Raw genomic sequence first — 23860 nt, forward strand, 5'->3', positions numbered from 1 at the left:
TTTAGACAGAAATGTCATATCAACTGCTGAAAAAAATATATTCTTTCTTTTGTCAGGTTATTAGCATAAACAGTTCTCCTCTTTAAGACCAGATCTAATGAACTTGAGTGACTGACTATGGTTGAGTTTTATCTCCTCCCCCCTTCTATTTAGAGGTACTGTTATACTCTGCATGCACATGGCTCCAGTACAGATTTACCTACTTTTTGCAGTGGAACACAGGTGTAAGCCAGTAGGCTAAAATATGATACAGTGGTAGATGTTGGATCTTCATTGTCGTAGCTTACAAAGCAAATGGACTGCTCTGGGTGTTGAAATATTCTAAGTTAATGCCTTACATAGTTATATGCAGGTTATCTCTCAAATCCTGGCTGTTATAAAGATAAATAAGCAAAGACCAGTGATTTTGAGTTTAAAAGAGACAGGCTTTTTATACCAACTTATCTTTCAAAGATGCGTTTGCCAGAAAACTTACCCATTGAGTAGAAAGGAATGAATATTTTCATAATATTAGAAAATCTGTTCCTCTGTCTCTTTGACTGTCTTTTTCTCTTCATTAGCTATGACTAAACAGTAAAGAAATCCATTCAGCTGTGGTAGTATCAATATAGTGGTCTTTCTTTTTCTTTCTGCTAGTATTACAGTAGTGTTTCAAGAACATTTAAATTCTGCTCAAAGCTCTAAGTGATCTTTTTGGCAGCCTTATGTGCATTTACATTAACTGCTGGGTTGTAATGATTTTCAAATGGATTATCTTGAAGAGAATTTCTTTCTTTGGTACATATTTTAGATCACTATTTGTGTTTTAGAGTTGTGGCTTTATTTCAATTCTTGTGCTTTTACCTAGCTAACATTAAGTTGGCTCTAGGAAGATATTTCCTGGTGCGAGCTCGGAGAATGGATGCTGAACCTGGCCTGGAGGTTCAGAAGAAAATCAGCAGGTAGAAATAATGACACTGGGCTTGCATCTTTGATGCAAAGTGTTTCATCTGATTAAACATAAACATCTACCTAGAGCATGCAGTATACTGCAACTGAATGTCAGCCTTGCTGCTAATGGAAGTTCCTTTTGATGGAAGACTGCTGTATTTGACCTGAAAAGTCTCCTAACTTTCTCTGTTAGGTCAAAATACATTTTTCACTGTGACCATTTTAGGGATGGGCAATATTGCCTATTTAATTTTCTTTCTGTTACTGGAAACCATTTGGATTTAGGATGCTAAAGAGGTTTGGAGTAGGATGTGCCCTTTTGTAGGTGTTGGTTGTAGTTTAGGGTATGCCTACATTTGTATTGCTTATAAAGCATTTTTGTTATTGAAACACTAGAGAAATAGCCTAATAACTGTGCTCTTTTAGAGAATACTTACTGAAGTGGATTAGCTTCTGCTTGGTTTGGAAACCATTTCACTTAATGACACTGCTTTAGTTTATACATGTTTTCTAAGAATTGAGTTGTGTTTCCAGCACTGGAGGGAGGAAAGCTCAATATGCATGCTTGAGAACATGCTGAAGAGCATGCATGGTGGAATTCTGGGAGAGGTGAAAATTTAAGAGGGTGACGGGCATTACATAGCTATTCAGCTTCAGGTCATATAATCTTGTACAGTTCAGCCAAGTGCAAATTTACCCCACCAGGTAAATCCTGTCTCCCCCCACACCCCCCCTTTTTTTTTTTTTTTAATTTTGAGATTGTTTGAGAAGATGGACAGAATTACTTCAAGTGAGAAAGTTCAGAAAACTATGATGGGCAGCTGAGGGTAAATAACCCTCTGATGTGGTTCAAATTGAAAAAAAAGTAAGATTAAATCCATGGCAAGGCAAATATAATCTAGTTTTATAGTTATGTAAGACTGTTTAAAGTGGGTCATCAGTGTTGGGGAAAAACATGCCTTCATTTCCAGGCCTTTTTTTTTTTTTCTTTTTGTTTTTAACATACCAAATAAGGTTTTTTCTCTCCTCCCCTTCCCACACTAGAAGGAACACTTTCCTCTAGGGATAAAGATAAGATGAAGCTAAATATATCACTTGTCTTTATTCTCCATTATGTTCCTTCAGTGGTAATCACTTGTTTGAGATTTACCTTCAGAGATTCTGCCTGACATATGGTGACATGCATAACAAGTGTATGCAAACATATAGTAATTCAAAATTCATTCTTTACAACACTTTGGTTTTAGTTTACAAATTACTAGTAACAATGGAAGAGATTTTGTAAGCATTAATCTACATACTTAGGGAAAATTTTGCCTTAATTCTTTATTATGTGTGTGAGATGGGGAAGCAGCAGCTTAAGATCCTGCTTGAGAGTTGGGGTTGTTTTGTTTTCTAGTTTCAGATGATACATAGGAAAGTTAAGTTTCTCTTCTTTGAATGTACCACCCTTTTCAGGGAAGGAGGTGAAGTTTGCTAGAGTTTAAGAGCCATGACCTGTGTGGCTTAGTTACGGATTTTTGGTTGATGTTCATTTGAGTTTTTTCTGAAGCACTAGCCAGAAGAATCAGAGGAAAGAGAAGAACAATTGAACACTTCTGTAGGAGAAGGAGGCCTGAGAGAGAACAGCTACAGAGGGATTTTAAGTAGGAAGGGAATGGCTTCTTTAGCAGCCCTTTAGAACTGAGATACAAAGGGAAGTGCACATAGGTGTCCTCTAGGCATCTGAAAATGTCAACATAAAAAACTCACAAACTTTTCTTATGCTGTGTTTTAGATGACTGGGGAAAGGACTGAAATATTTACTTGCCCATTCATAATGGAACCACACAATAATGAGTAAAAAGTACATACTGCTGTAAATAATGTTCAAACTGTAGCTCTTCCTTTGATATTCTTGACTGTTGGAATTGGCATAATTGGTTGCCAGCAATGTGAGTTGTGTCCAAAAAATCCAGTTTGCAACTTCGGATGATTGAGATAATTTATTTTGACTTTTATTCAGCATCTAAATCCTATTAAGCCAGCTTCTAGTTCATCCTGTGTTTAAATTCTTTATAGGAGTTGACAGCAAAATTTTTCAGTTCATGTTGAAAACTGCATATTGGCAAATAAGCAGGTAACCATCTTAATACACATCAAATGAGCATCTATTCAAGCTTTATGAGGAGCCTTTGATCAAGTACTTGATCATAAGTCATGATGTCAGTATGCTGAACCAGAAAAGGACAACAGAACATTGGTGGAAAATATTCCTGCAATCTTGATGGAAGGGCTAATTCATACTGTCTGAACCTGGTTAATCAAAACAGCCAGATCAGCTGTGTAGTTGAAATAGAGAATTACTTCTTGCCCAACTTATTTTGGGTGAAGTGTCTATGGAACACTCAGATTATTTCCATGGGCAGATGAGAGGAGGCAGTGCTCTCTGGTTGGAGAAGTCTGCTGGTACAGGTGGATCCAGAATAGCTCATGTCTTCCTGGCCTCAGCCTGTCACACTCAGATATTTAAGCCATGCATACTGAATCATATGTTCTGCATGATTTACATTTATCACATCACAAAACCATTTCCCCCTTCACACTCTCCGCTATTTTGACTCTACTGCAGTGGCTTCTCTTACCAAAAATGGCTGCTGGTAAGCATAAGCACTTGTTTTATTTTCTAAATTATTATTCTTCATGATCAGGAAGGGACTGAAAATTTGCTCATACTATATTAGGAAGCACTGCTGTGTTGAAAAAGATGTAGCTTTGAACTTTGCTGTAGAATACTGTAGAGTGTGGAGAAAGGGAAAAGTAGCGATAAAAGCACATACTTATTTGAGCTTAGGAAAGTCAGGTCTTTCCATAGTCAATACAGAGGATGAAGCTCTTGGAATTGCTGCTTTGAATCACTCCACAAAAGGGGAAGAAGAGCTAAGCTATATGGGTCCTGCTGCCAAAACGTACAATTTCTCCTTCTCAGTTTCCGATACACACCTGACCCGTCTGTTAGACAGCTTGGTTTGCAAAACTAGAAGAAAGGTAATGTAAGAAAAAGGCTTCTTTTGTTTTCATGATCTGAATCAGCTCATAGAGAGATCTGTTGATTTGGTACATGTAGTGCAAAGGAGGGTGTGAGACTGAGTGGTTTAAAGCAGTAGGATGTAAAGTGTGGAGTGGGATTAGCCCGGTTTCCAGCTGGACCCTTGCATATGGGTCTCAAGGCCTCCAAGGGCCCCAGCTGCCTTCACTGCCTACAGAGGGACATACTGACCTGCAACTTCCCCTTGAGCTGTGGTGACAACAGTGACTGCTGTTGTCATATTGGAGCATTACCTTTCTCTTTCCCTTCTTTCACTCCCATGTCATCTTCGGGGTTTGGGGGGGCTTTTTGTTTTGTTTGTTTTGTTGGGGTTTTTGTTTTTGTTTGTTTGTTTTGTTGTTTGAAAACAGGAGATGTAGTCTTAGTAAATCTTTGTACCTTATTGAGTCTAAAGTCAGTAACTAAATGATGGAAGGCCAAGTCTAACTTCTCAGTTGTTTCAGTGGTCACTGCTATCTGCACTGCTAATACCACAAATTACATATTTTTTATAAACAATTCCTCAGAAGTAGGGAGTACCCAGAATTTTTGCTTTAAGGCTATGTTCAAGAACGCACTTGAAATATACTGCAGAATGAGAGTGTCCTACCACACCTATAGAAGTGTCAGAGTTCACTGCCAAGCCTAGTGAAGCTTCCTCACTTGTATCACATCTGAGTTCCTTGCATTTTGGCAAGCAGTCAAAAACAGGTTTAGCCCTTTACAGGTATTAAGCATTGCCCTCAGACATCATAACTCAAAAGACTGTGTCCAGTGTATGGTGTGAAATTAATCAAAAGGAAGGAAAATTAATGACCTGCTGTGGTGCCATCCATCAGGATATCGCTCAGCAGGTGTGAAATTAACTTGCCTTGACTGTGGATTAAATTTAACAGCGTGACGTAAAACTGCGGAAACTGTTTCTGTTATTAGTAGGGAGCAAGCATTTTTAAAGATTCCAGCGTAATGAACTGCTTACGCCATACACTGGATGGTCCCATGATCATTTAACAGCATGAGTTTAGATTATGTTCCCTAAGAAGATCAAGTATTACTGTATCAGTAAAACTTGTTCAAGGCAAGCCACAGAAATGCACTTTTAATTTCTGTAATTACTGTGCACCAGATGGTGTATACCTTTTTCAAGCGCAAGTACTTCAGCTCAAATATAAGCAGTTGTGATATTTATTTAAAATTCATCAGATTTTAACCTAGGTGAGAAAAATTCTCTTGTTATGACCCATTATGATGACCTTCAAAGAAGTATGTAGGCAAAACCTCACTATTGTTATAGTTACAAAAAAGTCTTGTTTCTTTCTCTTCAGATCTGAATTATGAGGCTAGTAAGACTACCCACTAATGTTACCTACCCACGAAACACTAACTCAATTTTGCAGTAAGTATCTAATATTAGATTATGTACTTAAAGCATTTGGTAAATCCTAGTTAATTTAAACATTGGTTCTGAAAGAGCAGTACTACAGAGTTTCAAAATACATTACTGGTTATTAATAGCTCAAGAGAAATGAGGAAAATGAAGGAAATCTATTTCACAGTTTAAATCAAAAGATCTTGATATTCTGCCATCTATTTTTTGTCTGTCCCATCCCATTTCCTTATGTGTATGCACTTTTTCCTCTACAGTTGCCCTGATTTGATTTTATTTTTATTTTTAAATGGAGCATTTATCACTGTTGTGGAAGCTCCCATGGACTTGTGAGTTCTTTGTGGATTTTTGCTGAATAGCCTTGGAACATCCTCCTCTAAAATGTTCAGAGTCATCTCAGTCCTTATTAGAAGTCCTGATGTTTTTGTCCTTGACAGAAAACAGTCATGCATGCTTTTATTTTTTATTTTTTTTTGTCTCCTCTCCACCCCTACCCCAAATTCTGAATACACATTTCCAAGAGTTAAGGAAGTCGTGTATTTTTGATTAGGACGAAGACTTAGTAATGACTTGCACGGTAGCTTTCCTTGAGGTAGAGCTGGCATGTGGTCCATTAATGTATTTTCAGGATAGGGTCTTCACAGTATATTGACACATACTTGATTAACTGCTCTTCAAGAGTTGACTCATTCAACCTCTTATTAAGGAGCTTCTTTACTTTGCAAAAGCAGTACTTTTTTGTTTAAATATTGCTGATCAGAAAGCTGTTAGAGCAGTGAAGTTCTAATTAATGCGTCACAGCTGCTGTAACAAACTTGAGGGGATTTTGTGTCAAAACATAATTCTGACCTCTAGCATTAGGAAAATGGTTTTGATTTGTAACAAGTATGATGTCACTATCAAAAAATGTTAGGGTTGTTTTTAGAGTCAGTTTTATCCTGCTCAGTTGCTGTGTCACTGACAGTATTTCCCTCAAGGATAAATCCATAAGTAGTTGCTCAAGGATCACAAGATTTGTACTGTTCTGGAGCTTAAAGGAAGAGCTCTGTAGTCCTTTGGAAGAATATTTATTTGGGTAGAGCTGACAAGATATTTTAGGCATTTTTTTCTCTTCTTTGGAGAGAAACATCAGTCTTTATCCATTTCAAAATGAGGGAGTGAGCAAGTACGAAGGTCTATTGCTTTGTAACATTATAAACATTAGCAATGTGGGTCAAGCTTTTAACAGCGAGCAAAGGTTAAATGATTACTAGAATACTCATATTTCATCTGGAGCTTTGGACGGCTTTCTTTTCCTGCGTTAGAAAATGGATAGTTTATCATGAGTGTCTAAAGAAACTCACTTTTAAGGCTTAGATTGTACCGTGATGCTCTTGCAACTTTGCTTATATTGAAATCAGCCCTGGGGTACCATATTCAGTTGCCTGCCTGCAATTTGGGCTTTACATTACTAGGTTTATTTAATTGTACTACTGTCTGTCTCTTGTTGACGGCTTATATAGTCTCCTAAGCTTTTATGATTAATTTGTAGCCCCAAGGAAGGTAGGGAGAGAAGAGGAAAAGAGGTAAGTTTAACTCTTTCTCTGGAACTTCTCTAGGTTTTAAGACAAGTGAAAAGACAAGCAAGGGTGCTCTGACAATAAGAACATTTATCTGTCCTGGCAAACCTTTTTCTCAGTCCATTTTTCTAGGAAAACAGCTTCACACATCTGTTTTCCATGACAGCCTGTGTAAGTTGGGTCACACAGCTCTTTGTGGTGTCTTGCATTCAAACTTGTTTGTATTGGCTGGTTTTGCCGTTTGCTTTATCCTCTTGTATCTATAATATCCTGTCATGAGGGAGCATGAAGCTAATTATGGTGTCTTCACTGCAGTGTTTGATAGGTTTTTATGCAGCAATACTAGGTTGTGTTATGAAGAGAACTCTGATTTCTGTGCATTGTGTGTAACAAGGATATGGAAAATTGGTCTGTCAGCATGCTCACAGTTAAGCAGTATGATGTTATATGCCTGTGAGTATGGGTTCATGAGAAGATATTTGGATTTCTGTTGATACAGAATGACTGAGGACTGCAACTGACCTTAGCAGAGATGGTCCGTTGCAAGTAAATTGATCCAAGGGAGAGAAAAAAAACCCATAACAAAGTCAAACAAAAGCCTTAGTGGTTCAGTGTGATTTGCACAGCTGATGTTGACCCATATAGGAGCATTTCTTCATGTTCCAGGTTATGCTTACAATGCTTTAGTTTCTGATGGGCTCAGAGCACATGAGAGAGGAGAGTTTGTGTCTGCTAGCAAAGATGAGGTGGTACTCACTGGTTGAAATCATTGAGTAGGGTTGGGTGGTTTTTTTTGTTTGGGTTTTATTTTGGTGTTGTGGTTCTTTGTGGGGGTGGTGTTCTCTTTTGTTTCTGTATGAGGAATGAAGATTTTGTTTGGCTCTTCTCGTGTCATTTTCTGTATTTTCTCAAACTGTGCTCAATAAATGCTCCTTCCCAAAGGAATTGCCAGTCTGTATACTTGAGATTGTTAATGTTAGCCAGGGATAGACAGAGACTTATTATATAACAAGTAAAAAATGATGCTATTTAGTAAGAATTATTTTGTGCATGGCAAAAAAAAATGTTTAATTAGCAGTCAAACCACTTGTTTTGCCCTCTAGTTCATTGTATGGTAAGTAGGTTTATGTTACTGATTCGTATAGCTCATTACAACTCGTAAATGTCACCATAAAATTAGTCAAAATGAGTGTTGAAGTGTCTTGCTGTCATTAGTTACCCAGTTGGTTGGTTTTGGTGACAAGTTTGTAGATAAAGTGTGAATTTTATAATTGAAGATGTCACTAGACTTGGAAAGCTTCTCAATGTGAAAAAAGACAGCCTATATCTAAAGCTGTGGCTGAAACTTTTTTCCTGCCCATAGATACTACTTGCCTCTCCTACAATGTCAGTCGCGCTCTGTACCAATTTTAAAAGCAATAGATGTAGTGGTGGCAATTGTGAACAAGTCAGTGGTGCCACTTCTGGGAACACAGTCCCAGTAAGATGCTTTCATTAAATCTCTGTGTTCTTTGCCCAAGTGGCAGTCAGTCAAGATCTGTAGCATAAGCTCAGCATGATTTGAAGTACCCGCCTCTTTAATAGTGCAGCTGATGATTTCCGGATGCCAATTGCTGTAATAATCTCAAATACCTTACATATAGTAAAATAGGTATATGGAGATAGGATTTTGGAGTCTGCCTCTTTGAATACTGATGACATTATAAAAAGGAAGCTAGAGTATAATACAGAAAGTTATTTGCATCAGTCATTTCACCACTTGATCAGTCAGTATCACTTGATATTATAAGATTTTATCACTTGGTAGTATAATGGTAAGTCTCAGTACTTTACAATAACAAGTTGTAATGAAAAGCAGATAGTGTCTGATGGTGACTCTAGAAGATTTTGTACAGGGTATATGTTTTGGTAAATTCCAGTTGAGCAGGAGAACTCTGAGGCTAAAACTTTAGACTGGTTTATTTTAATAGATCCAGGATCCAAATCCTTTGATAACTACAGTAGTGTCAGCTGCAGCCCTAGAGGTATCAATGATGTTTGTATGGTTTACATAAATCGATTTCAAAGATTTTGGAGGTATTATATGCTTTTAATTTTTTTAATATATGCTATATGTTTTATATATAGTAAATAAAGTGTGGGAATGTACAGGGATAAATAGGCCAGTGGCAGAGTTACGTAATACATCTCTGAAGGTCTAGCATGCAGCTCATCTGTGAGACAAGACTATAGATGTGCAGAATTTAAATGGGAACAGTTTCTCTGGTTTTATTGGGATTGATGTGGTCAGGGTATATCAGTCCACTGGAAATTAGGCATGGAATCTGGTCAAGAAAGGGATTGAAGTATTGCCACCTGTTCCCAAATCATTTTAAGGAACCTCTAAAGCAGTCTTATAGATAGCTTTTGTTTGCTTTACAGGGGAGTACATTTAGAGAAGCCATAAGTGGCTGAAGAGAAACATGTCTTTTTTAAAAACTTTAATTTCAAACTGGAATGTCACTTTTGGTTAGTCTCTGTTTAAAGACAGATTTCTTCTGTTTTTAATAATTTATGTGGGAACTGTATGAAAGACTTGATATGTGGCAGCTCTGAAGTAAGAAGATTGATGCTACTGTAGATTTGTGATCTGATTTGGATTCTGACCTAATTTCTTTTAGTTAGTGATTGGTGTAGGACTTTGTGGGGTACATGAGTTTATGACTTCTGGAGATTACTGGCTTACATTTTTGGGTTACCAGCTAATCCTGTTTAGGAGTAGGATTTTCATCTGAAAACTGACAGGCCTTTAAATTCTTCCTATTTTGCTTTAGAATGACAACTGTAAAGTGTGCAGAAAAACCAAAGAATTGTTTGCTTATTTCAAACTGTGCTGTGGCTTTCTTCTACATAATGATTTTCTGCATGGGTCTAAAACATGCTATTTTCCTCTAATGCTTGAACAAAAGGAAAATCTTCCATTGAAGTTGTTAATTTTGTACACGCTCTAAAAGCGATATGGAAAAACATTGTGTACACATTGCCCCAAAAATGTTTTGAGCTTTTCCTTCTGGATTTTTCACCTGTTGCCTTGTAGCTGTTTGAAAAGCAACCAGACTATAGGTAAACTAACAAATGCAAGTTCGCTGTTCCATTTCCTTACTCAACAGCTGTGTTCATATAGAAATACTGTCTTCCAGATGTTTTCTTCTTGTCAGCAGTTGCTTTCATCTGCTTGTAATGTATGGCAGAGAGAGAGAACCTTGTTCTTCCAGTTCCACACTTAGTGTGGGGTTGCCATCTGCTTTGTGTGCTAATTTGGAAGGTAAGCATTTTGTCAGCTGTTTGCACAGATTGAGTACAAAATGCTTACCAGTGCTATGTATGAGGTCACCTTTGTGAATTTTTATTGAACTTTATAAAAAGTGCACAGAAGCAGAAAAATAAAGGCTATTTGCAGCTTGAATGTTAGAGTGCTATATGTAGGATTGTACCTCCTGCAGCTGTTTTGTTTCCTTTTTGTTACACACATCTTGATGGGATGCGATGCTGAAACGCAGTGGAGAAATGAGAATTTGCACTCAAAGTGTAGTGTGTATGAGTAATACTATGTTGTATTGAAAATATTGCTCAGACTGTGTGGGTTTTGTTGCTGTTTTGGCATGCTAATATTAATAGTTTTTTCCCTTTTTAGTGAAAGGCACATATACTCAGGTCTAGTGAAAGGTGTCCCCCTGCCCATGGCAAGGGGGCTGAAACTAGGTGAACTTAAAGGTCCCCTCCAACCCAAACCATTATATGATTCTATAATATAGGACTGAGCTTGATGTAAATTACTGTGCCTCCCCACCCCAAAATTTGCTGCTTCAGAAGAGCCCTTGCAATACATTTGTATACTGAAACCTCTTCAATTGACGTTACACAGAAAATTCCCATGACAGCTTGGTGACGTACTCATCTTATTGGTAACTGGGGCTGAAGTGAAAGTGAGGGGAGTAGGAGGATGTCACATTAACATGGGTGGTGTCATGCCTTATGTGACATCCCTGCATCCTAGCACACAGAGTTAGAATCATGCTCTTGTCTCCTGAAAGCATAAGAGGCTGCAGTTCTGTGGGCAGTGTTAACACTGAAGCAAAGCAGCTAACTCCCAAGAGATCTCCCACACAAGTCAAGACAAATTTTGCAGTTCTGCAGATCAGTGTGGGTTTTATCCCCTTTTTATTTTTTTCCTTCCTCCCTGTTGCCTTCCACACCAACTCTTGAGAGTTATTTATGGTGTTTTCAAGGAAGATGTTAATTCAGCTACCACTTACTGTACTGCTGCTTGGGTAGATGGAGCAGTATCTCTCACTCAGGTTTTCTGTGACTCCTTCAGAACTGCTTTAACTGTCCATATCTAATTCCTTATCATAGAATCACAGAATGGTTTGGGTTGGAAGAGATCTTAAAGATCATCTAGTCTCAACCTCCCTGCCATGGACAGGGATACCTTCCACTAGACCAGGTTGCTCAAAGCCCTGTCCAGCTTGGACTTAAACACTTCCAGGGAAAGGAAACCACAGTTTTTCTGGGCAACCTGTTCCTGTGTCTCACCACTCTCACAGTAAAGAATTTAGTCATTATACCTCATCTAAATATACCCTCTTCCAATTTAAAGCCATTTCCCCTTGTCCTATCCTTATATGCACTTGTCAAAAGTCCCTCTCCAGCCTTCTTGTTGGCTGCTTTCGGTACTTGAAGCTTCTCTGAGAAGTCCCTGGAGCTTTCTGTTCTCCAGGCTGAACAACCCCAGCTCTTTCAGCCTGTCTTCACAGGAGAAGTACTCCAGCCCTTTGATCATCTTCATGGCCCTTCTCTGGACTCACTTTTTAGGGAAGGATGTTCCATGTCCTTCTTATGTTTGGGGTCCCAGAGCTGGATGCAGTGCTCCAGGTGGGGTATTAGGAAAGCAGAGACGGAGAATCACCTCCCTTGACCTGCTGGTGACATTTCTTTTGATGCAGCCCAGCATATGGTTGGGTTTCTGGGCTGTGAACGCGCGTTGCTGGGTCACATTGAGCTTCTCATCATCCAACACCCCCAAGTCTTTTTCCTGAAGGCTGCTCAATCAATTCTCTGCACAGCCTGTATTTGTGCTTGGGATTGCCCCGACCTAAGTGCAGAAATTTTGCACTTTGTGTTGTTGAACCCGCCTCTTCAGCTATCAAGTTCCCTCTGAATGGCATCCCTTCCCTCCTGCATGTAAACCACCCCACACAGTTTGATGTTGTCGGCATTCCATCCGACAACACTGACAAAGGTGTTGAACAGTGTTGGTCCCAGTGCTGCCCTGTGAGGACATAGGTCTCCACTTGGACATTGAGCTGTTGACTACAACTCTTTGAGTGTGACCGTCCAGCCAATTCTTTATCCTCCAAGTGGTCCATCTGTCAATTCCATGGCTCTCCAGCTTAGAGACAAGGATGATGTGTGGGACAGTGTCAGGTGCTTTGCACATGTGCAGGTAAATAACCTGAGCTGCTTTTCTCTTACCCACCAATGTTGTAGCCGCGGTGTATAAAAGTCTATAAAGCCACCAAATGTCAGGCATGATTTGCCCTTAGTGAAGCCATGTTGACTGTCACATTCTTATTTTCGATGTGCCTTAGCACAGTTTCCAGGAGAATCTGCTATATGATCTTGCCAGGCAGCAACACAAGACTGACCAGGCTGTAGTTCCCCAAGTATTTATTTATTTATTTATTTATTTTCCTTTTAATAATGGGGGTTATGTTTCCCCTTTTCCAGTCAGTGGAACTTCACTTGACTGCCATAACTTACCAGATATGATGGCTAGTGGCTCAGTCACTGCATCTGCCAGTTCCCTCAGGACTCACGGATGCATCTCATCATGTCCCATAGAATTGTGCACCTTCACATTCCTTAGATGGTCTCAAACCTCGTCTCCTACAGTGGGCTGTTCTTCGTTCTCCCAGTCCCTCACTTTGCCATCTACAGTTTGGGCAGTGTGGTTTGAGAACTTGCTGGTGAAGACATTGAGTACCTTGGCCTTCCCCATGTCCCGGGTAACCAGGTCTCCTGTTTCCTTCCAGAGAATGCCCACGTTTTCCCTCATCTTTTTTTTTTTTGTCACTGACATACCTATAGCTTTTCTTCTTGTCCTTGATGTCCCTGGCCAGATTTAATTCTGTCAGGGCATTAGCTTTTCTAACCTGATCCCTGGTTGCTCAGAAAATATAGAAATAAAAAAATACCAAATATTTGCAGAACTTGATTAATTTGTAAAAGTTTTTCCAAATCTGAAAAAGTTCAATCTATAGAAATTTATCAGACTTCTGTATGCAGCTGATCTGAATATTGCATAAATCAGGTACAGCTTCAGTTTTCCACCCTGAACTTACCTGGTTTAGATACGCTGACAGTATTCACATGGAAACAGGCTATACTGCCTCAATGCCCAAGCTGTTTGGGTGTTTTATATTATTTGTAATCACACAACTCAGATTGTGAGGCATGAAAAGGAGGCTGTTTGTGAGAATGGTTTATATTATATTATATTACATCATATTGTATGTGTATACATGGAATTAAGCACATTTGTTGCACTAGAGTAGACTTATATATGTTTTAAGAGCTGCTAGTCAAGTTCTACTCATTTTCAGCATATTCCTGAAAAGCACATGGGAAGCAGACATTTTAAAGCAGAATTTTGAAGGCTTATTCACAAGGCACAACACAGGAAAACCAGAATCCTTCTCTGCGGGTGAAGGTACTATTGGAACAAGTCAGTGGGAAGATTGCTGTTTAGAAAGGGATCTGAAATAAGGCAACAACTGCATACAGTGCACCTAAACTTAAATATGAGTATTGACCAAACTTGTCTGTAATTGCTTAGGATGAAAGTAGATGCTTTTCACACACTTGCTTAATGATACTGTGTAGTGTATTCTGGGACTGTATGGGCTTTGTAGTAACCTGCATAAAATTTCATTGCCAAAATAGTGTAATTATGGAAAGCTGTTGAGTGGAATAATGTCTATAACTATCTTTTCTTTCATGCTGGAGATACAGTTCCTTCAAAGCAATTTCATAAGACTTGTGTCATTTATTTGGCTAAATGCAGCCAAGGTTTGTGGCCAAAATACATTTACTTGTGTTTGATGCTTAGTAGAAATTCTGTTGATGAAGGGATGCTTATTGCTTGCAAAGAATACTAATAAAAAGGTTTTGCAAGATTTTAATGGCCTTTTTTTGGTAAATGGTTGCAAGAATTGTGGTATTGGCTCCAAAATTCTTTATCTGTATGGGTTGTTAATAAAAGCCAGCAACGTGTAAACTAAAGATGCTTGGAACAGATATGTGAAACATGAAACTTATTCATTTATTCTTTTAAGTTTTGGTAAGCATTTAGAAGTCTTTAAAATATGCCAGGTTGCTACCTTGAACTGTGTCCTTAATGTGCATATTCTTGCTTACTTGACACTGACTACTGCTGGTATTACTGTGAAGTTCAGTTACATATATAATGATGCTGTTCTTTGGTTTTTACAGCTGTGTTTAAAAAGGCAATGCTTCTGAGATGACTAGATGTAGGCTTATGGCAGTAACTATAATTCTTCAAATTAGTGTGATCAGCATTAAAATACCTTAAACTAATTTGAAGATAAAAGCTACCATAAAGAACATTAGTCCTCTTAAGTGGTTTTTGTGTATTCCAAATACATACCAACAGTTTTTTATTTTTATTTTTTAATGATGTACACCTTTTCTTTAGACCAGCTTCTAACTATTTTGGCTGAATCTGTTACTTGGTACTGGCTGTACTTCTTTTTCTTTCTTCCTGTCCCTGAGCTCCCAGCATTGACAATTTCCTATTCAAGATCAAGTGAATTATTAGAAAAAGAACAGGTTAATTTTTCATGCTACAGAAATCAACTGTGCATATACATAATTCTTTGTAAGTAATCCAGCAATAAATCTGTGTAACTTCAAAGTAATGTTTTACATTTCTGGGTAGCTTTCTAGTTTGATTTTTATATCATTTGATAGAATGTACCAAAGCCGTTAAGGATAGCTGTTGTATTTCTAAGTTATGGGAAGCCAGTCTGCTAATTTCATGAAACAGAAGAGTAAGACTGGCCTACTGTGGTCACAGCATCTATTGGTTGGAGTGCAACAAAAAGCACCCATGGGCTCCGACTCCTCATGCTAACCTTCAAGTCTGTGACTGCCATATTTACCAAGACTGATGGCAGTAAGGGTAATATTATTTTGTGATTACTTACGAGAACATACTGCTAGCTAGTGCTCTGAGCACGCAGACTGGAATTCATATCTGAACAGGGTGGGTAGCACTGTGTTCTCTTGAAGTAATTAGGAGTTCCTGCAACTTCTTCAAAATTAAAATAGCCTCCTTCACCTGAGATGCAAGTTCTTCAAGAAACCATTTCTTCACTTCTAATTCCCTGGCATCCTTAAAGAAAGCTAATCTTGAGGCTCACTGTAGCATGAGTGAGCAAACCTCAGAACTAGACCTGTGTCATCGGCACAACCTGTGAGAGAGCTCATCAGGAAAATCACGGAATCGCTTAGGTTGGTAAAGACCTTTAAGATCATCGAGTCCAACCATTAACCATTGCCAAGTCCACCATGAAACCACATCTCTAAGCATCACAGGTCTTCTTAAGTCCTTCTGGGGTGGTGTATCAGCTACTTCCCTGAGCAGCTTGTTCCATTGCTTGAGAACCCATTTGGTGAAAACCCATTCACCTGCTTCTACTCTTAATTAAATCTGCTTTAGCTTGCAAAGGGTAAAACTTTTTTTAAAGTTTATCTTCTAATCTTTTTCTTCTTACCTTAACTGCAACGTGTGTCAGATCCACTGGGGCTGTCATTGTGCCTGTGGCATAAGCTGTGCAATGCTAATGAGTTTCAGGAAAACACACCACCAGTCTCTGCCTGATGCAGCCTGTGCAGGATCTTTATCAGTCTTGTCCTGTTTTCAAGAAGGCCATGTCTCTCAGTAACGTTTACTGTAGAAATAACAACAAGTTCTCCTGCAGGGGCAGATTCCTAGCATTTTGGTGAAGAAGTCGCGGCTGCAATATCTGTATTTTATTGAATATATTAAGAGTCTGCAGAACTTGAGGAAGTTGTAACACTGTTAGGTCTTCCAGTTTGAGTGACTGACCCAGACAACCTTTTTTCGAACTAACTGGTGATGGAAATTCGCAGTGTTCCTAAAGTATGCTGTCCCATCTGCCACAGGTTAAATGAGTCCTGTCCTAAAAGGTCAGTCTGTCCTACCTATGAGCCACATTTTTATTCCATCTGTTAATATGAATGTTTTCAAGATGATGCCAAGAAGAGTTTACTAAATATATACCCATTTTTGGGAATAGATAGTCCTTGAACTGATCAACTTTTCCCAAATACTAAAATTCAACAGCTTTTGACTGCCATCTCAAAAGGTAAGTGATGGAAAATGACTTCCTGCGACTTTCATCACATGTATATTTCTTCTCAGATTCTTCTTAATTTGTTTGGGATTTTAGTCTGTATTAGAACTATTTTTGCATTCCTTTGTATTCATATATGTACTATATATAATAAATGTATTCATTATGTTTTTTCAACATAGAGTCATATAAAATATGACTGTAGAAATACCCTAAATTCAGTTAGAAATCTGGTACAACATGAAAAACAGAGCAGTAAAATATGATTTCTTGTTTTGAGGATAATTGGGAATATGTAAACCTTAAAATTGGGGTCACCTCATTTTTTCAGGGTTTAAGCAAAGCATGAGAAGTAGTTGAAAAGATAACTTTCAGTAACAGTTCTCAACTCTCGAGAAAAGTTTGCCTATCCTTATGAATTCTTGATTTACAGCTGTGATTTAAGCTGACTTTCCAAATGTAGCAAGTATAATACTCCAAATCCTACAAAATTTTTTTCCCCTTTAGCACATAAGGGGGGGGAAGAGGGGGGAGGAGGGGAAATAAAAAGCTGGTGTTGAAAAATTCAGACCTCACTCCTACTTTTATAAATTGCTGTTAGTATTCCTGTCTCCATGTGTGAGCCCAAGGTCCAGGCTTGTGGTTTAAACTGTAAACAGGGATGAGATACTTCTATACAAGAATAAATGTGCACAGATGGAGATAATAAGAAGTGACTTAAATGTGTAGGCTTTTTTAGAAGTGCCGAAAGCCCACAGTACCAAGTTGACATTGATGAGGACTGCAGGTGCAAAGTATGCTCAGACAAATCCTTAGTGTCTGATTTGTAGAAGGTGTTCAGACACCTATAGTCAGGATTGTCTCATTAAGTGCAGTGGGAGTTGTATATTTAGGCACGCTCACAGATCTCTTGGACACCTCTTTGCATTGGGATTTTTTTTTAATTCTTTATTTTTGCTGTGCTGTTCACAGTTGCCATAATTAAAGGCTTTGGGTTGGGTTTTTTTTAGGGCTTGCCTTACAGTTCTCAGTTAATTATGAGAAATTCTAATGTTGTGGGCTTAAGGGTAGAAACAACAAAAATTTTCAAGGACAGTGCTTTGTATAACAAGGACTTCTGTGGGGTTTTTTAACCTATTTCGTACATTAAAATTAAGAAAAGGGACCTCCTGTGCTTTGAAAGTTTTTAATAATAAAAAAGAAAACTTTTTTTTTTTTTTATGAACACTTCTGTAGTTACACCTCCAAGACATCTATTCTTTAAAACTTAGAAGAAAAATAATTTAGAATCTGTTAACAAATTCTGAGCGTTCTTTTATTGGCAATCATCTGACAAGACTGACTAAAACCTCCTTATTTTTCTTTGTGTGCTACTTCCATTTAAGGCACACTTCTCTAGTAAAGGAAAATGTTAGTGTTGGCAGAGATTCAGAATTTGTTCTTGTTCCTTAATAGTCATAGTGATTAAATGTGGATAGTAACATAACCTTTTATTTAATAATAAACTGTAAATGATGGGTTTTGGTGGATTTTTTTTTTTTTTCCAATGACATATTCTTCCATGTAAGCCCTATATTGCACAATAAGCCTCCATTAAGGTGGTAAATCAAACTTCATGCTCTTGGAACTGTTTTCACCTCTGTCCACACTTCCTAGCCTCAATATCAGCCTTTCCTTCCAAAATGTGGAGGTTAAGACATAAAAAAAAAAAAAAGAAGCCAAAAGCAGCCAACCAAGAAACCTGCGTTTTCAGAGTTTTGTCCTACTTTCTATGGTGTATGGCCATTTTCGTCCTGTCATATAGCATAAATATCTTAACAGGCAAACATCCCACCCCCCTTTCTAACCTCACTGTAACATGATTTTTCTCTGGCTTTCTCAAGTGTGGCCTTGCTTTGCTGACAGCTCTCTTAACATTCTCTGTTTTCCTGTACATACTAATTTGACTGTGTTTCCCTTGCCCATCCTTCCCTCCACTCTTGTTCTCCCCACTGAAACATAATCTCTTTGTCTTCACTTCCACACTCTGCCCATCCTGTTCAGCAGTGAGGGATGCTTCCTACCTCACCTTGGCCATGTACAGCTCATGTTAGACTTTCCAGTCCTGTGGAGACTCTGGAAAAAGTGTCTTTTTGCTTCCTCTTGTGCTGGTCCCTAGCAGGTAGGAATTTTCCCTTTAATGCTGGCAAAACTTCTTCACTGTTCTCCTCATATCTCTTCTAAAAACTCTACTCTGCTGTGATGTCTACAGATAAAAAAGCAAATGAGACTCCAGCTCTCATTAGCACTACTTCCTGTGTTTCTTTGTGTTTCCAGTCCATCTGCTCCTTCTTACCACCTGTTTTTGCATGGTTTTGTTCCTGGACACAAGATGTATCTTTGTCGTTGGTACTGTCCGATAACAAGCCAAAGTCTCCTAATCTATGTGTAGAGTTTACTGTAATGCAAATACAAATCTGGAGGGGTAGGTCTAATGCTCAAAATCTTGTGTGTAGTGACACATTTACTTGTGTACTCCAGTGAAATCTAACCACTACTGGGCTAACAGATAGCAACTTTGGTAATACCTTTTTCTTTCTTTCTTCCCCCACCCCCGCCTTGTTCTACAGACAGCATTTTATTGTACAATTTGATACTTTTAGGTGCCCAAATTTAACTTTCAACATAGAAAAATATGTATAAGAATTGCAACATCACTTGTGAAAAATGCGATCAGGGGTTGGGGGGGAGGGGGGGTGTGATTCACAGGAATCACTTTTTTTTTTTTTTTTTTCAATATAGATATGTTACCTGAGTTTTGTGCTGTGTCCTTTCATCTTATGTATCGACTCAGAACTTCTTGACTATTTAGCCTTTAGCAATACTCTCAAATGAGCTACTTTTCTTCTCCTTCTGCTTTTAACTGGAAGCTTAGGTTAGGTGGAGATGAATGGATTATCTATGTCACTGGAATATGTAATCAGCCTTATCTTCTTACAAATTTTATTATTCCTTCCGTTTCTTTTAATCCTGTTGTAGGTAGTACATAAGATTACGTGATATGTTGAAACCTAGCGGTGGCTGCTTTTCTTCCTTGCCTCAATTCACTTTTGCTTTGGATTTGGTTTGGTTTAGCCAGTCCCATTTAAATGCTTTTCTTGAAAAATTCAACAACAGGCATTTAATTTAATAGTCTTTCCAAACCTGATCTTCTGAAAATTTCTTGCCATGTTGAAATAAAAAACAAACAAGCAAACAAAAAATACCTCGAACACACACCAAAAAGAAAAAAAAAAGCCAAACCCAAAAAGTAGTGAGGAAGATGAGGAGGAAGAATAGGAAATGTTAGTCATATATTTTTATTTTAAATAAATTGAATTCAGTGGATGACTTATTTTTTGTAGTTATGCAATGAACAGTTTCCAAATGAAATCTTCTCATGGTTCTCAAATTAAAATTGTGTGATGTCCTGGCATTTTTCCCTATTTGAAAAGGAAAAACGATTTACTCTTCTTTGAAAACGGTTTCTTGGAGCTGGCTATAATGTGGGAAAGGTTTTTGTTAGAGGCTTTGCTGACATTTCTCTAAGGCTTGCTGGTTTGCATTTTTAATTTTCTTCATGTTTATGTGCTTTCAGTATTTGCAATGGCACTTCAGTTTTACTCATGAAACATTCTAGCGTTTATCTTTTACTCACTGCTAATGTTAGATCTTTGTTATTCTTGGTTCCTACTTTGTCCCTCAAACTTCTCCTTTCTCCCTGTCCTCTAAAAAGATTGAAATGTTGACTAAAATGGGGAAAAATGCCAGTCTACCAGGTTACCTTTTCACCATCATGCTGTCTTAAAGTTGGTTTTCTGTATTTTTGTGAAGCGTATTTTACAAAACATACTATATGTTGTTCTTTGGTTTGGGTTTGGGGTTTGTTTTTTTTTTTCATGGTGGTTGTTGTTGGGGTTTTTTCTTTAGATCTCTATATACATGTGCAAACTGCTTGGCTTGGGTGGTGCATGTTTGCTCTTCTCCCCCTAAACTGTTTATTCTAACACAATGAAAGCATTCCTGTTTGGTTGTTGAGAGTTGCCTCAGAGGTGGCTGGCCTTCAGTGGAGAATGAAATAGGTTTTTTCATGAAGTTTTACATCTAATGCATTATAATACTCAAAAGCTAAAGAATTAGCATTATTCTTTTTGGTGCTATATTAGATTTCTTTTTGTGCTTTGGTTTGAGAGAAAGTGAAAAAAAAACTCAAGTAATAATTCTTTCTATCTCCTCAAAAGACTAAAATGTCACCTGAAGTGGGGAAAATACCTATCTATCTTTTCATTACCACACAGAGAAGAAAATTTTTTTTGAAAAGTGAGTTTTTACCTTTTTTGAATTGGAAAATAACAAAGGAGGTATAGTGCATTTAGTAGTGTAAAATAATTGAAGGGGTACTGTATACCAACTGGTACTTAGAAGACATTTGTAGGAGGAGACATCAAAGCATAGGGGACAAGTGTTTCTATTTGTAATGTTTACTTTTAGTACTTTACATGCTTCCCCATCCCTTTTGTGGCATTTTCCTCCTGTGGGAAAGGTTATATTGTGGAAAGGTGGTCCAATACTGGAGGACTTTCTGCTTGTGGACCAGCAGGGAAGAGATCATGAGAGGGCATGGGGGCACGATAGGATAATGCAGATGATATATGCTGGTCAATGGTGGCACCATGTAACATGAAGATTCGTGGTATGGAGGAAGGAAGAGTACTTTGCCAGCACTTCCACCACAAAAGCTGAGAGTGACTTTTCTGTGTTTTTTTCCTAACAATGGAGCCTGAATGGAGTTGAGGACTATTGTGTTCTTTTGCCATTTAAAACTATCACGTACAGTCTTCATTCTAGTACTGGGAAATAGAACCCAATCAGACTTGCCAGTCCAGATTTTTCTGCTGTACCACAAACTGAGTGAGGCTAGTAATGGACATTTTGGATTTTTTACATTACCTAGATGTAGATGGATGAGATATTAAAATCGTACTTTGATCAAGCAATCTGAAAAATCTGATATGCACCAAAATCATTCTGTTCTCTAGCAGTATGTGCTTCTTGGTTTGTGCTTATATAAAAATGCAGAAAGGGTGTTATGCAAGTGTTTCTTTGCTTGACACTCACTACGCAGCCACCTGTTAAAGCATAACAGTATAGATGGTTCCCAGTATGAGATATGGGAGGTATCACAAGCTTTGCTGCTTGTGAAGAAGTATGTTTACTAACCTTCAGAAAACAGATTTTGTTGCTAGGGAAGTAGAATTTGAAAGCCTTATCAAGTGAATGCACATAAACTTTGAAAGTAGTACATAGGCTGGAAGATAATGTTGTGCTAGTAACAGGAACTGAGCAGTCAGCTGACTGGTTCTATAGAAGACTTTCCTGTACTTTGTACTTTCTAAACTACAACTGGGGACAAAGGTAGACTTAAAAGTTTTTTTCTTTTATTTTTTACTATCTTCAGATTTAACAATTTAAAACATTAAAAAAAAAAAAAAAGAAAACAAACCCAACACCCTTCTTGACACTCTTGGGCAATACTTAATAGAAAAACACCTGACCAGTGGCCTAAACTCAGTATCAATAAACATCATTAATTATGCATTGTCAGACCATTGAGGAGAATTTATTCTCAAAAATGAAGACACTAATGGAATTTGACAAAGTCTATAAAGGACGGTTAGGTCTGTCTCTACTGTCACCTGTAGTTAGATATGTGGGCATACAGTGCTTCCAAGTATCTCTGCCTATGTGACTTCATGGGTAAAACAGTTTGAAGAAGGTGGCTGGTTTGGAACATAACAAAGTATTACTTGCAGTTTTGACAAACGTTAAGTTTTAATGAACTCTGATTTGTCACTGACCACATTCAAGGAGGTAATGTTCACCCTTTGATGCAAGTAATTAATGTGACCCTAGACCTTGGAGTTCCTGAGCTGTAAATGCTTAATATGTAATTTATACCAAATATTTTCATAATCTTGCATGTAAATCTTGAATATGTTCTTTCAGTGTCTGTAGTTTTATTTCCTATTATTCTCTGCAGCATCCTTTTACTGGCTGTGTAGCAACCTTAACATAGACCCATAATGTCTTATGCAAAGGTAACGCTGTGTTTTGTCCCTGCTGACTACTGAGAGCTGTAGAAAGGATTACACTTGTGAATGTAAGTCAGATCCATTCCACTACACATATGCACACTAAGGACCGATCCTTAGAGTGTAAATCACTGCAGGTGTTTGGAAGATAAATTGCATACATATCTGGCCTTATGAGAATTTGATTTTTTTCTGAAGTTGATACATTGATAAAAATTAACAAGAATGTTAAGAAATAGTAATTCTGAAGGAGTTTCTCATTATCTTGGATACTTTTCTTAAGGAGGGTCTTGAAATGGGAAGTTCTAATTACTGTGGCTTCTTAGATGAAAAACTACCTATACCTTGCTCAAGGTGAAAGCTCTAACAGCTTAAGTGTATCAGGAAATAGTGATAACAGTTTCCTTTATCAATAGTTACAGTCTTACTGGTATGTGGAAACTTAGTAGTTACGCATTACCAGTTGCATTTGTACTCGCCTTTGTGTCTGTTGGCATAGCACTCCTAATGTTGATTTAGTATTTTTTTTAATGTTCTTTTTCCTTGGTGTTTCGTGACCTAGTATATTCAACCGTTCAGTTTTAGCCCTTGTCTATCAGGCTGCTCTTCCTGATACCTTTTAATCTGCTTAACATTTGTTTGCTGTCTCTTAAACTGTCATTGAAATATTTTCTTACCTCATCTCTGGACTCAAGACATTTGTTATTCTTCTCGCTGCCTCACCTTACAGTTTCTTAACCAGCTTAATACTTTAGTCATTCCTATAGAGATTTCCACGCAGGCCCTCAGATTTTTCTCTACAACTTTCTTCTCGTACCTACTATTTTGCAACTGTGTCAATTACTGTGTCAATGAAATGCTGATAATATTTTTAATTATGAAGAAGAATTCACAAGTTAAGACCTGAGGTTTGTTTTCCTATCAATATTATTTACTTGTAATCTGTTACACCAGAAATGTTTGAATACAAAACGGCTGGGTTTTTTGGTTTGGATTTTTTGGTTTGGGGTTTTTTTTTTTTCCAGTCTAATTTCCCAATGAAGTGAGGCTCTTCCAGTCATCCAGTTTTGACCCTCATAACTTCCAGTTCCCACAGGCATTTCAATCAAACCAATAGTGCAATTTCTGCTAGCTTTCTGTAAATTAGTAGCTGGCTGAAAGCCACCTTTTTGATGTAGTTACAGCTCATTCAAGCATAAGCTGAACTCTGATTTCCAAACATGTTCTGTCTTTGTAAATCTGCAGTCATGTGCCAGTCCATAGCCAAAATATGTGTAAAGAGAGAGGGATAATTTTTTTCTATATACCTTTGTGGCCATTAATATTACAAATCGTGTTAAGTTACTTGACAAAATAACTGCAGGTTA

General features: G+C 37.9%; 1 protein-coding gene across 3 annotated transcripts in view; it reads left to right on the plus strand.

The window, feature by feature from the left end:
* Positions 1 to 23860, plus strand: part of MGAT5 (alpha-1,6-mannosylglycoprotein 6-beta-N-acetylglucosaminyltransferase) — a 130664-nt gene that overhangs the window by 14901 nt on the left and 91903 nt on the right. The window contains exon 3 of one of the 3 annotated variants that reach the window (XM_061354296.1): positions 869 to 941. The exons of the other annotated variants lie outside the window; for them this stretch is intronic. The gene's annotated coding sequence lies outside the window, so the exon portion shown is untranslated. The remainder of the gene's footprint in view (positions 1 to 868; positions 942 to 23860) is intronic. 3 annotated transcript variants of the gene reach the window in all.

Source organism: Neopsephotus bourkii, unplaced genomic scaffold, assembly GCF_033783945.1.
Source record: "Neopsephotus bourkii isolate Nb327-2 ecotype Australia unplaced genomic scaffold, CSIRO-AGI_Nbou_v1 NB_730, whole genome shotgun sequence".
Classification (NCBI taxonomy): Eukaryota; Metazoa; Chordata; class Aves; order Psittaciformes; family Psittacidae; genus Neopsephotus; species Neopsephotus bourkii.